Below are 15070 nucleotides of genomic sequence, written 5' to 3'. Positions count from 1 at the left end.
TCACTGCTAGACGGCTAACACGATCCAAGAGCTGTTTTTACAGGCTAGCATCAAGCCCGGACTACACTGCATGATTGTCAGTTTGATTACCTTTCATCGCATCTGCACTTAGAGTACTCACTGTCAGGAGAAGTGGCCGTGTTTGTGTTGTGTGTTGTTTCTTGTAATGCTATTTCAGGACTGAACGCGTAAAATTGTTTTGAACCATGAACTTTGTGTCTATCGTTGTTGGAGCACCTGCATCACCTGTACACCTGAGTCAACCACACGTGCACAGGGAGGGACTGAACTTCCTGATAGTTTTGTTTTTTCATTTGACGTCACTGAGAGTGGCATTTAGTGTCTAAAGGGCAGAGAGGGTTTACAGCAGCTGTAGAGACAAAAGCAGAAACAAAACATAACAGGAACGTGTTTAGAGCTAATAAAAAAAAGGGGAAACACTTCAAATCGGTTGTATTTAACATATTTATATTATATTTTTTTACAACATTTATAAATATCAAGAAACCAGTGGATATAAGCATATACTATTTCATGAACTAAATGTATCAGGTACATTTTTTTTCCTTATTAATGATAATAATGAAATGAATAACTATTATTTTATTCATACATATTTATTGTGAAAAAATAAATTGAAAGTAGTGTCCATTATTGCTTATAAAGACCCTGATTATAAACATGTATTGTGTCATTGCAATCACTCATTTGAAACAATGTCTTGTTTTTTGACCAAACATTAATATTTTTCAATAAAACTTTCAGGAAGTATTGTAAGATTTCATGTATCTCTAAGCAGAATACATAATAAAAAGTACTTAACTTTTCTGTTCCTTCTAGCTATCAATCGAGGCCCTGCTGCAGTTCAAGGGATGTTTTCTATCTTTCTTAAACAAAGTAAATTTGATCAGTTAAGGGAAGGAGTAACTGTTCACATTGCTCACACTAATTCTGTTTTCTGTCTCCACATTGAGATATCTGGCCTCCAGACCCCGATCTGTGCCTCCGGACCTGCTGAGCAGAACCTGCCAGTCTCTAGATCCTGGTTTTCTGCAAGACTCCAAGATCTTTTCCAGAAGGTGACCTTTCTTCCTCAAACTATTCGTGCCCTTCTTTCATGACTGATTGAAGTCTTTAACATCTTAAAAGTTGATATAGTAAACCTGAATCAACACTTTAAAAGCAGTACAGAAACCACAAACCAGAGGTAATTTGGTGGCGACAGACACAGCACAGAGAGGAGACACTTATTGACAGAGTGGTGAGGGTAAGGATTGTGCTGCCTAGTCATGTTGTTGAGGCAGAACCATATGGACCCTTTAAGACTCAACTTGGCAAAGTTCTGAGATCAATCAGCTACTAGGAACCGGACAAGCTTAGATGGGCTGAATGGCCTCTCGTTCAAAAATTTTTGTAGGTTCTTAAGACACAATACACATCCTATCTGTGGACAGCGGCTGTCACAATGCAGAGCCTGCTACATTAAGTTTAAGTTTTATTAAAAATAATTAAAAAAAACAATTCACAGTCATGGTACCAGTATAGTAAGACATAGGAATTTCAAGACAAATTATTTTAGCATTTGTACCATAAACAGTTATGGAAACAATATTGACAGGCTAGACTAGCTGTAAAGCAATGGCAATGTCTATAATACAGAATAGCCAGCAGATTCATAAATGGGAGATCCAGCCAACCACTATTTTTGACATTACTGAGGTTTGTACAGACAAGGCTGTCAGTTGTGCATCATTTATCTGGATCTTTCAAAAAGCGTTCAGGTTCTACATGATAGGGTGCTGCATAAGCCACAAACAGCATTGGTTGAGGGTAGAACATTACACTGGATAAAGAGGCTGTGCTCAGATAATTGCTGTTGCTAATATAATGATCTAGAAGTAGTCTTGCAAGCTTGTTAAATTGACATAGTACACATGCAAAATGTGGTAATGTAAAATTAGAAAACGATGTGGATCAGCCTTTAATTACGCAGTCCTGTATGTTAAATGAAATGTATCATCAAGAAAGTGAAGGTTACTTTTATAATCGAAATTAGGCACAGGCACACACACACACACACACACACACACACACACACACACACACATATGTGTGTGTGGTAATTCACAAACAATATTATTTCACAGATACTTTGCCAACATGTTCCAGGGCTGTTGAACAGGTTGCAGCAGCCCTGCACATTGTCAATTGTGTACATTGAAAAACCCAGGAACGTTCTTGAATAAAAAAAAAAAAAATAGGACATAGAGTAATGACATAATCACATTATCTGGACTAAAGAATGAGTATATGTAGTGGAGCTCATTATAATTATGCTTATTTTGTATGGTGTGTTACTTCAAAGAGCAAATTACTCAACAGGAGAAAACACCTGTTAAATACACACAACTAGAAATATACATACATACAGATGCATTATTTTTTATAGGATCCAATTGCCAAATGTAAAGTCCTAAAGGTTATTTTTATACATACAGTCAACTCTCATTAATATGAATTTCAAGAGACTGGCAATAACTATGTCTCATCAGTAATTTTTATTATCAGTGTCTATGCCAAATGCATACTGTAACACTGAAATCAAATTTCAATTACAGTACAATGAAACATATTACACATTTAAAAGTAGTGTGTATTTTACTGAAAATATAGATTTAAGTGAACTTTTAAAAAGTATACATTGCAAGTTGAAATCTGCATTTTCCATTCTGATGATGGGCATTTTTAAACCACAAAAGCAAGGCATCTCAATATCAGGGTATTGAGCAAATAGGAAACACTGATTTCTCGCATTCACAGCTTTGCTATTCACAGGCCTGTATTATTGCCTCATGGTATTTTAGAATGGTTGAGAAAGGGAATGTTGAAATCTGTAGCAACATCATTCTTTTTCTTGTTAAGTGGTGCATTATCGACTGCTTTCAACACCTCCAGTTTTGTCTGCAAGGAGAATGCACTTCTTTGCTCTGGTCATTCATTTCTATGCGTCATGGAAATGACATTGATGTGTGAGCACTATGGCAACTCCAAGTACATAATAGGATCAGTAGTGAATTTGTATTATAAGAAGTAATTTGAAATATTCGGGTTTGTCTTAATGAGAATTGATTGTATTTTGTTAAACTCACAAAAAAGAAAATGGCTGTCGGCTCCTAAAAACAAGTGAAAAGTATAAAGGTGAACATTTTAGCTGTAAAACTGTAAAGATATATGTAAAAGCCTGCACACTAAGTGTGTGACAAAATGCTACCACAGCAAGTATTGCTTATTAATTGGCTGCTAATTCCTGCCTTGTCTTAACATCAAATTATATTAGGCCATCAAACTTGAACTTTTATGACAAGCAACTGCCTTTACACAGGTTAATCAAGAGAATACTCATTAACCTGAGGGGCCATATGAGATATAATACACAATCCTAGCTAAAATATTTAATTAGTTTAGTTTGGCATCTTGCCAGTTGACTCACTAATGTCCATTTTAGACTGCATTCACACTGGGTCAATTTCTAGCACTGTCCGTGTAGTTAGGATTAAGATTTCCACAGTGAAAAAAGGGCACCTTTATTTATTTATTTTTTTCAATTCACTGACGCCGAAGCCAAAAATAGCAGTATATAAAATAACACAAAAACAACACAATAATAGTTAAATAAATAAATAAATATTGGATGAATTTATTGGAGGTCAAAATAACTCATTATTTTCTTTATATTCATCTAGTCAAAACATGTTAATCAGAATGATTAAACAAAAAATCTTTATTTACTTTACTTTATTTGAATGGCGCTAACACACAACCTGATACATTACTTTACTAATAATATATATTGTTTGTTTTTTTTGTTTATAAATATCTCCAGTCTGGTGCAGCCATTTCTAGAAATAATAATACAAATATAATAATAATAGATAAATGCCATGGGTCCCAGTGACCTGAAACATAAGGTTTGCGCACCGCGCAGAGGGGTATGTGCGTCGCAAATGGCCGTTGTGCCAAAATTGTGCCAAGTTGCCATTTTCGAAACGTCCTTTTGTGCGTCACAATCTATTCTGCGCTGTGCAGAAATAAAATGTATTCATCGCGCAATATTGGGGGAGTGGCCGACAATATGCTAGTGAATACTAGCCTTTCTAGACACCTTATTCAGAAAACCAGTCTTTCTCTAGACGCATGAGTCATCGTTTTATAATCTATAATATATAAGACGACGGCTTGTGAGCCCAACAAAGCCTTTGCAAAAACTGTGCACAAATATATTATGACCCCAAACTGGCTATGCACTATCTTTTCCTATTTTTTAAATTTTTTAAAAGTTTTTTAGTAGATCAATACTCAATACCAGTGTGTGTGTGTGTGTGTGTTATATATATATATATATATATATATATATATATATATATATATATAATTTATTATCCTTTATTTAACTAGGTAGTCACATTGAGATTAAAACCTCTTTTGTGAGTGAGACCTAGCCAAGCAGGTAGCAGCAAGTCAATCGGATAACAAGAACAAATACACAATAAAATACAATGAAGACACAGGCAAATCTCATTTAAAACAATATATCACATTTAAAACAAAATACACAAAAGTAATCAACTACTTAAAACAATATAATATGTCATACACCCATCTTGTGGCTCATTGCTTTATTTGGCTATTCAATAGGTTGTTGTGTATTACGGGTGAGGGATGGGCAGCTGCAGTTCGGAGAGCCAAACACCGACAGGGCACTCTTGCTATGAAAGGCATGCTAATGTTTTCCTAAAGCCAGACCGGTTATACGATCAACCAATCAAAGACCTGTATTTTCTCTGTAGCAGTCCAATCATAAGTTAGCTGAGGCAAGACAAACAGTTCTGTTAACTGTAATTTCTGGCATTTTTTTATGCAGCTGTCCATTCAGCTGAATATTGATGTTGCTAACTGTAGAGACAAAATCATAGTAGGCTACAATGAACATTTTAGGAGCGTATTTAGAATTAATTATTATTCTTACAAAAAAAAAAATGGCATAATGAAAAAATCCATTCCAGAGTCACTCAAAACCTTACAAACTGGGCATGTTCAACTGGGTGAGTAGAATGAATAGCAATGCATTTCTGTGTATTGTGTATATATATAAAAATGCTTGACTGATGTTTACTTTACAGGTGAATTAACTTGTTACATTTACAAATCAGAGAGTGTGCTACCACAGTAAACTTTGTCATGGCATGACTTATTGTGGCAAAGTGGTGAATACGTGCAGGTGAGTGCAGTGCAGAGTGGATAAATGACACAGACGATGATGTACAGGTGCAAGGGTGTTTATTAAATTAATTCAATGTCCAGAGCCTTATAGCAAACCTGCAAATAATAATAATGTTGGAAGTGGTACAGCGGCGTGTGTCACTTCTGATTATAATCCCACGGGTTTGACCCGTAACCCAAAGTCCAGTCCTTTCACCCACACAAAACACAAAACACAGACACAATTCCGACAGTGCGTGATTTTAGTGCTCGTGGTGCAAAGGACAGTTCCTGTAGTGGAAACGATGAGTGGTGATAAGCGGGTTTTAGGTTGGCCTGCGGCTGCAGCTCCGGATCGTGCTCAGTACTCTTGGTGAGAAACGACACAAGACAAACAGTGTTAATACACAGACAAGCAGAACACTCACGGTTTTTCGTATAAACAAGACGGGCTCCTTCTTGGTTATTTAGCTTAACCATATGCAAAGGAACAGATCACAAAGCCACGCCCCCCTATTTATACCCTCGCCCATGACCCCTAGGTTAACGAGTGCATCCGCTCCTCCAATCCTCAGATGCCACGCCGTTTACCGTCTGAGTCAGTGAGCTTGGGTGCCGTAGCTCCGCCCCTTTCCTAAATGGCCGACTTAAACCTACCCTTCGGAATAAATTGTCTTGCCATTTGCTTAAGGTTACTCTGTTCCTTCTTTCTAGTGCCCTCACCGGTCGGGAAGGAGATCTAACACCAAGCGTCATTCGATCTCTGTCACACTTATATATATATAAAAAAAATAATTCTGAAAAAGACAGTATCCAAAGCCTTTTTAAAAAAATTTTACTTCAAAAACATACAGCTATGTCGGATCAACTGGCCTTTAAAGAAACCTATATAGTATTTTCTCGTGATACAATACTGTCCGTATTCAATAAAATAGTGGCGTTATCAATTCATTAATTTGAAAATCCGGCACCTAGCTATGGAGCCAATTGTGTATTTGAATGGTCTTGTATGTATGTGTGCATGATACATTCTGTGGTCTCATCTGTTGTCATATTGGTACATACTGTGGCAACACCAATGATAGCAGCTTGTTTAGGTAATGCCATTACTAGTGGTGACTGTCCATCATTCTGCCTGGCTATTGTGTGCGGTTGCTATATTGGTAGTGAATGCGCAGACGGTTTTGCGAGGCACAAACAGATTTGCGAATTGCTCAAAAAACTGCTATATTCCAATGTCGTGCAACTGCTTTCTGCCGTTCTGGAATATCTCTCATTTTGTTCCAAAGCACTATTTTTTTGCAAGGCACAAATTTAGCGAGGGGATTGGGCAAAGATCGAAGACATCTCAAAGGTTCTGTTTTCTGTATATAATGTTCATGATCCCAACTTAGGAAATGTCATAAAATATTACACAGAAAATGAAAAGAAAAATAGCATTTAATTGGAAACTAGAGGTGGGTCAAACGAACCTAAAACCTAATAGGAGGGTTAAAAAAATAAATTAAATAAAATAGCAAAACCAGGACGATTAACAATTGTACTGTTTCCGACCACGACAAAAAAAATGAAGGTTGAAAACTGCGACGATCTAAATTTTCACAGGATATTTGGTAACCCTAATGTAGTTCCCCCGAGACATTTTTTAGTTTTTTGCTGTGCTTGTTTCCTCAGAATACTAACTAGGATGTAAACATTCCAAGGTTTAGTCAGGTTGCCTATATAGTTAGTTTCCTATGTGCAAAAAGGACCAAGTCCAGCTGTTGTTCACATTGAGGTTTAGCAAGCGAACCAAATGCATGCGTTTGCCAAGCAGACTTTGTTGTTCACACTTCACACCAAACGTACTGAACTGTACATAGTGCGGACCAAATACCCTCTAAATGGAATCAGTTTGAAAAACTCACTTAAAATGTACTATAATGCTTATTATATATTTTTTACACTTACTGCGGTTTGGATTTGAATCGCTGACCCTTGGCACTAAAGGCTGACAAGCTAAAGTTTCACTAAAGGGGAATCCCCGAGGGTTTGTATTTTATGCACATGTACAATGTGCCTATTCAGCCAGTAGGGGTCATTCATTACAGTACCTATGCTTTAAAATCCATTTTCTTTCCTCTTATTAGATTTTTTTTAACACCATTACTGCCCCCTTAATTTTTTTTTAACAATTCTTTTTATTCAAATTTCTCCCAATTTTGGAATGTCCAATTATTATCCAACCTGGCTCACCGCTCCAACCCCTGAACTAACTCGGGAGAGTTAACAAGCACTCACTCGTGCCATCTGCCTCTCGCTTTTTCTTACTCAAGATCTGGCATTGGTTAAACTGCTTAAATTTTCTTTTTTTTTTTCTGGCACAGTCCATGGCAATCAATAGATCGACAATAACAGTATAGATGTAAACTAAGTATGTTATGAAATATTATGTTGAGCTCAGTTTTGTGTGTTTTTGTTAACATGTATTTTCAGAAATGTAATAAAATATTGATCGCATAATCGATGGTGTGTTTGCTGGCCAGGAAGAGCTTTACTTTACATGTAAAGTGTAAATCACCTAACTTAAATCAGAAGTATTTAAACACAACAGCAGCATTCTGACAAGCTGGGAAGTGTATTAGATCATCATGACCTAAATGGTAATTTGGGTACCTAATGTAACTAGGCAGAAAAGGGAAGTTTAGCAGCTGTTTTGCTTGTTAAGCCTTTTTTTTTTTTTTTTTTTTTTTTTTTTTTTAAGAACGATTTGTAAGAGAACTATTTGCTGGTTCAGCTGTTTTTAAGATCAGCTGTGTGTGATTTCTTTTTCCCGTTTTGCAACAAAGAGACAGTTTTAGGTTAATTAAGCTTCTTTTAAGACTTTTTTTTTTTTCATTTTGCATTAGTGTGTGTCCTGATATAGATGTTTCTATAAAATGAAAGCCGGTCATTTAAAGTCATTGTTAAGCTCAATACAAACAGTGTTTCTTTCTGTCTGCTGACAAGGATATAAAATACTGTAAGTAAAACTGGCAGCTGTACTCAGAATTTAGAACTTCATTATGAACCAGTTTCATTAATTTATCTGAATGCATTTTTACTTTTTTCAAAGCACAGCACTGCATGTTCTATAAAAGAAGAAAATGATATACATAGTGTTCAAGGTAAGTGTCTGAGAGGAGTGGATAATGTGCAGAAGTGTCTTTTTGTGTTTTTCTGTAGTGTTCACAAACCTCTAAAAATACATCATTTTAAGTGACAAAGTCAAGGTGACTGATTGTAAAGACAGCAATTTTTGGGGGGGTTATCTTCCAGTTCATTTAATTGTTCTTCATCCAAATCGGCATGTCTACTTACTACTTTGGGATTTTTTTGCTGGTAATTGGTCACTCAGTTTCATAGTTACAGCTGTACATCTGTACAAAACAAGATGGCTACCAGTACTTTTAAATTCTGTGAGGCAGCGCAGTGATTTAGAATACGTGACAAGGCCGATATACGGACAGCTGGAACCTCGCTCGACCAATCACATCGCGTGTTTGTTTTTTTGGGAGTTTTTTTTGCATTGTAGTTTATAATCAGAAATGTAAAGATTTTGTAAGAAAGGAATTGATGAAAAAATAAAATAAAAAACAACATATTGATCTTTGAATGTCACACAATAGCTCAGTCAACATCAGTACTTACAATTCTGGTAAGAATATATATTTTTTGTTGCCCCAATGTATAAATGTTTTCGTAAAAATCAATACATTTTCTAAATAAATCCTAAAGACAATTGATCAATTGATCGACTATTTTTGACAGCTGTTTAAAGGAAATAATATGTTCTGTACGTATGTAGGGCAACACATAGCTTATTCAATAAAATATAAGGTGGCTAAATAAATATACAGGTATATATTAAGGTACTGCTAGGACAGACATTTGGATTCAGATATTTGTACATTTATAAAATGTTAAGAAAGCCATTATTTGTATTATTACACCATATTAAAGCAGAAAAATATCCCAAAAGTAAGAATATGTTGTGAAGGCCTTAATTTACCCTAGAGAATTATTATTTGTTTATTTAGGAGCCTTTCTCCAAGGCGACTTACATAGACTAGGGTGTGTGAACTATGCATCAGCAGCAGAGCCACTTACAACTACTTCTCACCCGAAAGACGGAGAACAAGGAGGTTAAGTGACTTGCTCAAGGTCACACAGTGAGCGAGGATTTGAATCAGGGACCTCCTGGTTACAAGCCTTTTTCTTTAACTACTGGACCACACAGCCTCCTGTATACAGTGTTAACTACAAAACAAAAGATGACATACAGTCATTGCAGTTAAAAAACAAACCCTGTGTATTTCAGGCAAAAATAGTACACATTGCATTATTATTATTTAATTAATCTATGCCATTGCTGTGTTTTTGCTTAGACACATTTTCATATTGAACACCTTAATGTAATCAGACAAAGGTGTATACAGGTAGTAAATGAGACAACTGAAGTCTGTGTACCAAGTTAATAAATGAAAATCAGGAGAGTCATTTCAGTTTTTTTAAGGTTTTGTCAGCATTGAACATTTTCTGTGACAAATAGCATCATGAATGAGAAAAAAAAAAAACAGGCAGTAATTGGGCCTGCTTACAACGAGATAGGGTATGCTTTGTCAACGTCGTTCTTATTCTTAATATAAATGATACAAAATGCATAATGCTAGTGTTTTTAAAGCAGGACACTGGTTTATAATAAACTAGAAAATGTATTCCACTAAGTTTCATTTTATGATACACTGTTCTATTATTAAAGTACTATTCACATGGTAAAATGTGTAAGTCTTAAGGCATAAACCAGTCTGTGTTGTTGCAGATGGAACTACAGATGGGAGAGAAGTGTCCTGAACATTGTATTTAATTTGTAATTTTATGAAAATTGTATATTTTTGTAATAATGCCCCTTGTTTTTTCGACTAGTCTGTATATTGTAATGCCAGCAATAAGCTGTTTCTTTCAAAACACCTTTATTTGTTGACTGACCTACAGCACATTGTTACTAGTGGACTGCTACAAGAAAGATTTTCCCTGAAAACTACAGTATCTCAGGGACTTAAAAAAAATGAATTCATTAGATTTGTTATGTATAATTGTTATTTATGTTGAAATTACATTGTTAATTCTTAATTAATTGGTAAAAATGAAAAAAAGGAATTGGTCATTTTGAAAAACAGAAAAAAACAGAATTGGTCAATTTGAAAAATGGAATTTGCCATTCCCAAGAATGGAAAAATCAAGGACCCTACTTACCCATGTTATTTTTTCATTTAAACTAACCTTATAACATAATGAAACATATATAACCAGTTAGCAGGGACATACAAATGCAATATTGTATTTAGTTGCGTTTCTGTCATTTTTTTGTTTTAATGCGTAAAACTTGGTCTGCTACTATTAGTTTAGTGGTATTTGTTGTAATAGATGCTGAGTATTGCAAAAATATCTTGTATTGACTAGATCTATTTAGGTAAAGTCAGTTTTTCTGCAAATAAACAGTAATTGCCAATGTTGTGACCCTTATCATCTGGATTGAATTAGCCACTCCTTTGCTTAATTTTCTGGACAGAATATACTTACATCAACTTGAAATAATTAACCTTCGAAATGTATCTACATATGATACCATTGTTTGAGTCAGTATTATAATATCTGATATCTTATTGTAAGAAAGTAATCTCTCAGGTGTGATGTAATCTTGGTAACTGCTCTTTAAATGAGAATAATGTGACATTACTGTAAGAAAGAAAAGTAATAGAAACCATTTGTTTAATTGCATCCTTTTTTGGCACTTGTATTCTTTCAATAATATATCTATTTTACAGGATGGTGCTATGGAGCCTCGGTATAAAACGATGGAAGGGAAGATGAGAAATGGCACATGCTGAGGAATGGGAGAGTTGACCTTTGTGTCTGTGGTGATCAACTGGTGAAGGATTGAAATCATCACTGAAATTAGTTACCAAGCAATAAAAAACCTCTTTGGAAATGATAACTGACCTTAGTTTTGCCTTGGACCATTAACTATTTAAGGCATTCATTAATGGCAAATGATGACAAGTGTGGAAACCATTACTGCATAAGTAAATGTGCTTACTCCAGCACTATTTGTTGTCAAGACAGCATGATTAAAGCCTTCTTTTCCTTCTATTTGTACAAAAAAGTAATTCATTGCAATTATATTAACCTTTCAGGGACCAGTGCAAAGTATAGCCTATTTCTCAATGCACATCCAATGAGTTGTGCTGTGTTTTTTATCTCTCTGCTTCCTTAAGTTTGCAACAGTAATGCTTCTTTATTTTCTGGCTATCTACAATTTGGTTTTCAGTAATGGAATGCATGAGAAAGTTGACCTATCTTATAGGAAAGAATCAAGATGGATCATGTTAGCTCAGTATCACATGAATCAGGATTCATGTCTAATAAAGAGCATTAAGTTATGTAATTATTCAGTTTATTTGAATCCAATGGTTTCAGTTCTAAATACTATTTTCCTGGTGTCTTTTGGAGTTTCTACCTGTGTGATGTTTTCTTTGAATGATAGGGAGATTACTTTTAGTATAAGAAATGTTAACAGCAGCACTATCAAGAATGGAGCACACTACTCTGGGTGAGGTGACCTTTAAGTGTGTGCGATTCTTTAATTGTGTGTGATCAACCTGTGTGGGGTTGGAGTCATCAGAAAGACTAGTCCTGATGATGGTTTGGTGGACTGATTTATAGCCAATAATTAAATACTTACTGTGACAGAGACAGAATGATTCTTGGTGCTAAATCTCTCTCCTGACCTGTGAGGGCATTCTATAAAGAGAACAGAGTGCCCTGGACTGGATGGCCTTACAATTCATTCCCAGGGTTAGGTGGAAGTCGGCCATCCAAGGGGGCACAGCTGTGGTACATTAAGTCATCGCCCCAGAGGGAAAGCTGTGTGGCAATCGCGGATTGGAGGAGAAACGGCTGCACTTGCTAACCAAAGGGGCTTGACTGAAGGTAAAAAAAGGAAATGTGGCTAGGTGATCTGTTCCTTTGTTTTGCTTAAGAGAACCGCTAAAGGACCGTGATTGTTTAGTGTTTGTTTTTGTTTGTTTGGTCTGCTACAATTGTTTTCAAGTGTAGTAAAAGGGGGAGCTGGCAAAGCGAGATGGGCTCCTGCCTTGAAACGCAGAAATGTTGTCTTCATTAGATACACGGGGGACGGGCACCACATTCCGTCCTATGAATTTGTTGGCAAGAGATTGCTGAAGGAGAAGTATACATCCTTATCCACCTGTCTGGTACCAGAGAATCTGATGTCAGCCTGAAAATACTGCAGTACCCGGACCGGTTCTGGAAGAGGTACAAACAGGTCAAGACAGCCCAGGAATGGAACAACTTCCAGGACATCCCAGTATTCCAGCCTGAGGTGAAAACAGTCTGTATTTTTCTAAAATGAAAGCATAGATATCAATGACATCGTCTTTTGGTTAAACAGACACTGAAATCATGAATGAACTATACCCAGTGCTGGATACAAAGGGCTTTTGGACTGCAGGCTGGAAGTTCCAGGTCAGGCTGTGGAAAGGCGGCGACGAAGAGTATGTGCTACACCACATTTACCAAAATACCGAATGCTTTTAGGATCGGACCAGACAGGGGGCATTGTTTTTATCCAGGACATCCAAAACAGTGCAGAAGGTGCGGCTCCTTGGACCACCTTTCCAGCAACTGCGAGGTGCTGAAGTGTGTAATATGCAGGGAGACTGGTCATCTTTCAATAGACTATGAAAATGTGGTAACCTGTAACCAGTGTGGCAGAGCTGGAAATGTGTTCTCAGAGTGCGCCAAGGCTGAAAAAAATAAAGAGCCAGATAATGATGGAGTGGAGGAGACACTCAACTCAGTTGAAATAATCGTGGAACACCAGCAAATTAGAACAATCACAGCCAGATATGGGGGTGACAGGATCCAGACCAAAGTGCATCAACCTGCAAAGGAACAAAGAAAACTGAGCGAGAAGAAGAGCAAATAATACAGAAGAGATTGCCAAGGAACCAATGGTTGCAGACAAGGCCGGGGAAGGTGTGGACAAGGCAGAGAACCCAGTGGTTATAGACAAGGAGGAGGAAACAATAGCGGCAGAGCCTCCAGTGGAGAGCGAACACCAGTTGAAACAGACCTGCCTGCGGGCTGAGACTACTGACGAGCAACCATCAACCTCTAAAGCCATAGAAAAAGAAGCAAAGAGTGCAAAAAGGAGGCTGCAGAGGTGACAGTTCTAATTTGTGGTTTTGAGACGGCAAATCAGTTTTCGCCAATAATCGAGCCGGAAGAGGAACAAATATTAGACAATATATCTGAAAGTGCTGTGGACGATCTGGGCAGTATCTCCCTGAGTGACTTTTTACCAGACTCAGAAATGGTAGTGCTGTCTGAAACTGGAGGGGCCAATCCCAGCAGTGCACACCTCCCTGTGGAAGCAACAGTCAAAGCAAGGCAGGATCCAACACCTACTGAAGGACAAGTACAACCCACAGAGACTGAAATGAAGGTGGGGGCAGCTTTGGCTGCCCCGGTTAAAAGAAATGCATCAGAAAGGGGCGGCTCAATCACTAATTAGAAAGAAAGAAAGGCATTACAAAAGTAGTGTGTTATTGTTTTAGTACTTGTTAAAAAATGATTTACCATGTATGGGTTTTTACTATTTATCATTTTAACGATGGCAACTTCAGTATCTATAGCAAAGTGCAATGTGCATAGTATATTAAACAAGGCAAAGAGAGACATGATCCTGTCAGACAAGTTATGATATTTATTTTTTACAGGAAACATGGCTAAACTCGATAACTGATATTCACACATGTCAGAGAGACTGGGTTAGTGGTTTCAATTGTTGCTCTGTTGGCACCAACAGGGCAGACAGAGTCGCCATTCTGTTTCAAGGTCATTATTTGAAGGTTTTAAAAAACATAAAACTTGTGCCTGGCTGGGTTTTAATAGTTGATGTGTGTAAGGACACAAACGTATAGATTAATTAACAGGTATGGTTATACTGAAGCTGCCAGAAGGGGGGTGGGGGGGTGAGGCAATTCTATTGCAGAAAGCATCGATAAGTCATCTAAAAGTGCAGTAACGCCTACAAATATTACAGGCATTAATGATTTTATTTATGGGGCAAGATGCGAGAACACTTTTAGATTTTTTTAATCCCAGTATTCCTGGTTTTACCTTTAGTAGAGATAATTATCAGAGCAGAATAGATCGTTTTTATGTCAATTCTTTTGTTTTTATTCAAAATATTAAAGTTGTCCCTTTTCTGGTCACTGTATGCTGGTGATAAAGATTGGAAATAAAACAAGGAGGCATGGTAAGGGGATGTGGAACGTGAATAACTCGGTGCTTAATGATAGACATGTTTGTGGTGAATTTCAATTGTATTTTTTAATGATTTGCTGGATGCTCGGTTTTTATATGATTTTAGTGAAGAATTAAATCTTTTTTTTTAAAACATTTTTTAAAAAGTAAAGCGTTCCAATTCAAGTTTGAGCAGCATTCAAGTAAATTAATTATTATAACCAGTGATTTAACAAGAGAACATTTTAAACAATTCACAAGTAGGGGTGAAAAGGAATCCCTCACTACTTTTTAAACAATTTAAAAGAAAAATTGAAAAAAGAGATGGAAGGATTGTATGATAATAATGGAAATTTGAAAATAGAGTGAGGAGACTTTAGATATGGTAACTGAGTTTTATCTTCATTTATTCATTTAAAAGTGAAAAATATAGAGTGAGAACATGGTTGTTTTTCTAAAG

The 15070-nt window shown here is 36.5% G+C and overlaps 1 long non-coding RNA gene across 1 annotated transcript; it reads left to right on the top strand.

Annotated features, from left to right (window-relative positions):
- Positions 1-8070: 8070 nt before the first annotated feature.
- On the top strand, positions 8071-11510 carry LOC121328127. Its single transcript, XR_005951646.1, has 3 exons — positions 8071-8260; positions 8359-8405; positions 11106-11510. It is a non-coding gene; the product is annotated as an uncharacterized LOC121328127 (long non-coding RNA).
- The last annotated feature ends 3560 nt before the right edge of the window (positions 11511-15070 follow it).

This window comes from Polyodon spathula, chromosome 2 (assembly GCF_017654505.1).
Source record: "Polyodon spathula isolate WHYD16114869_AA chromosome 2, ASM1765450v1, whole genome shotgun sequence".
NCBI classification, from domain to species: domain Eukaryota; kingdom Metazoa; phylum Chordata; class Actinopteri; order Acipenseriformes; family Polyodontidae; genus Polyodon; species Polyodon spathula.
The sequence above is the reverse complement of the archived record's forward strand: the minus strand, read 5'-3'. Positions and strand labels throughout refer to the sequence as shown.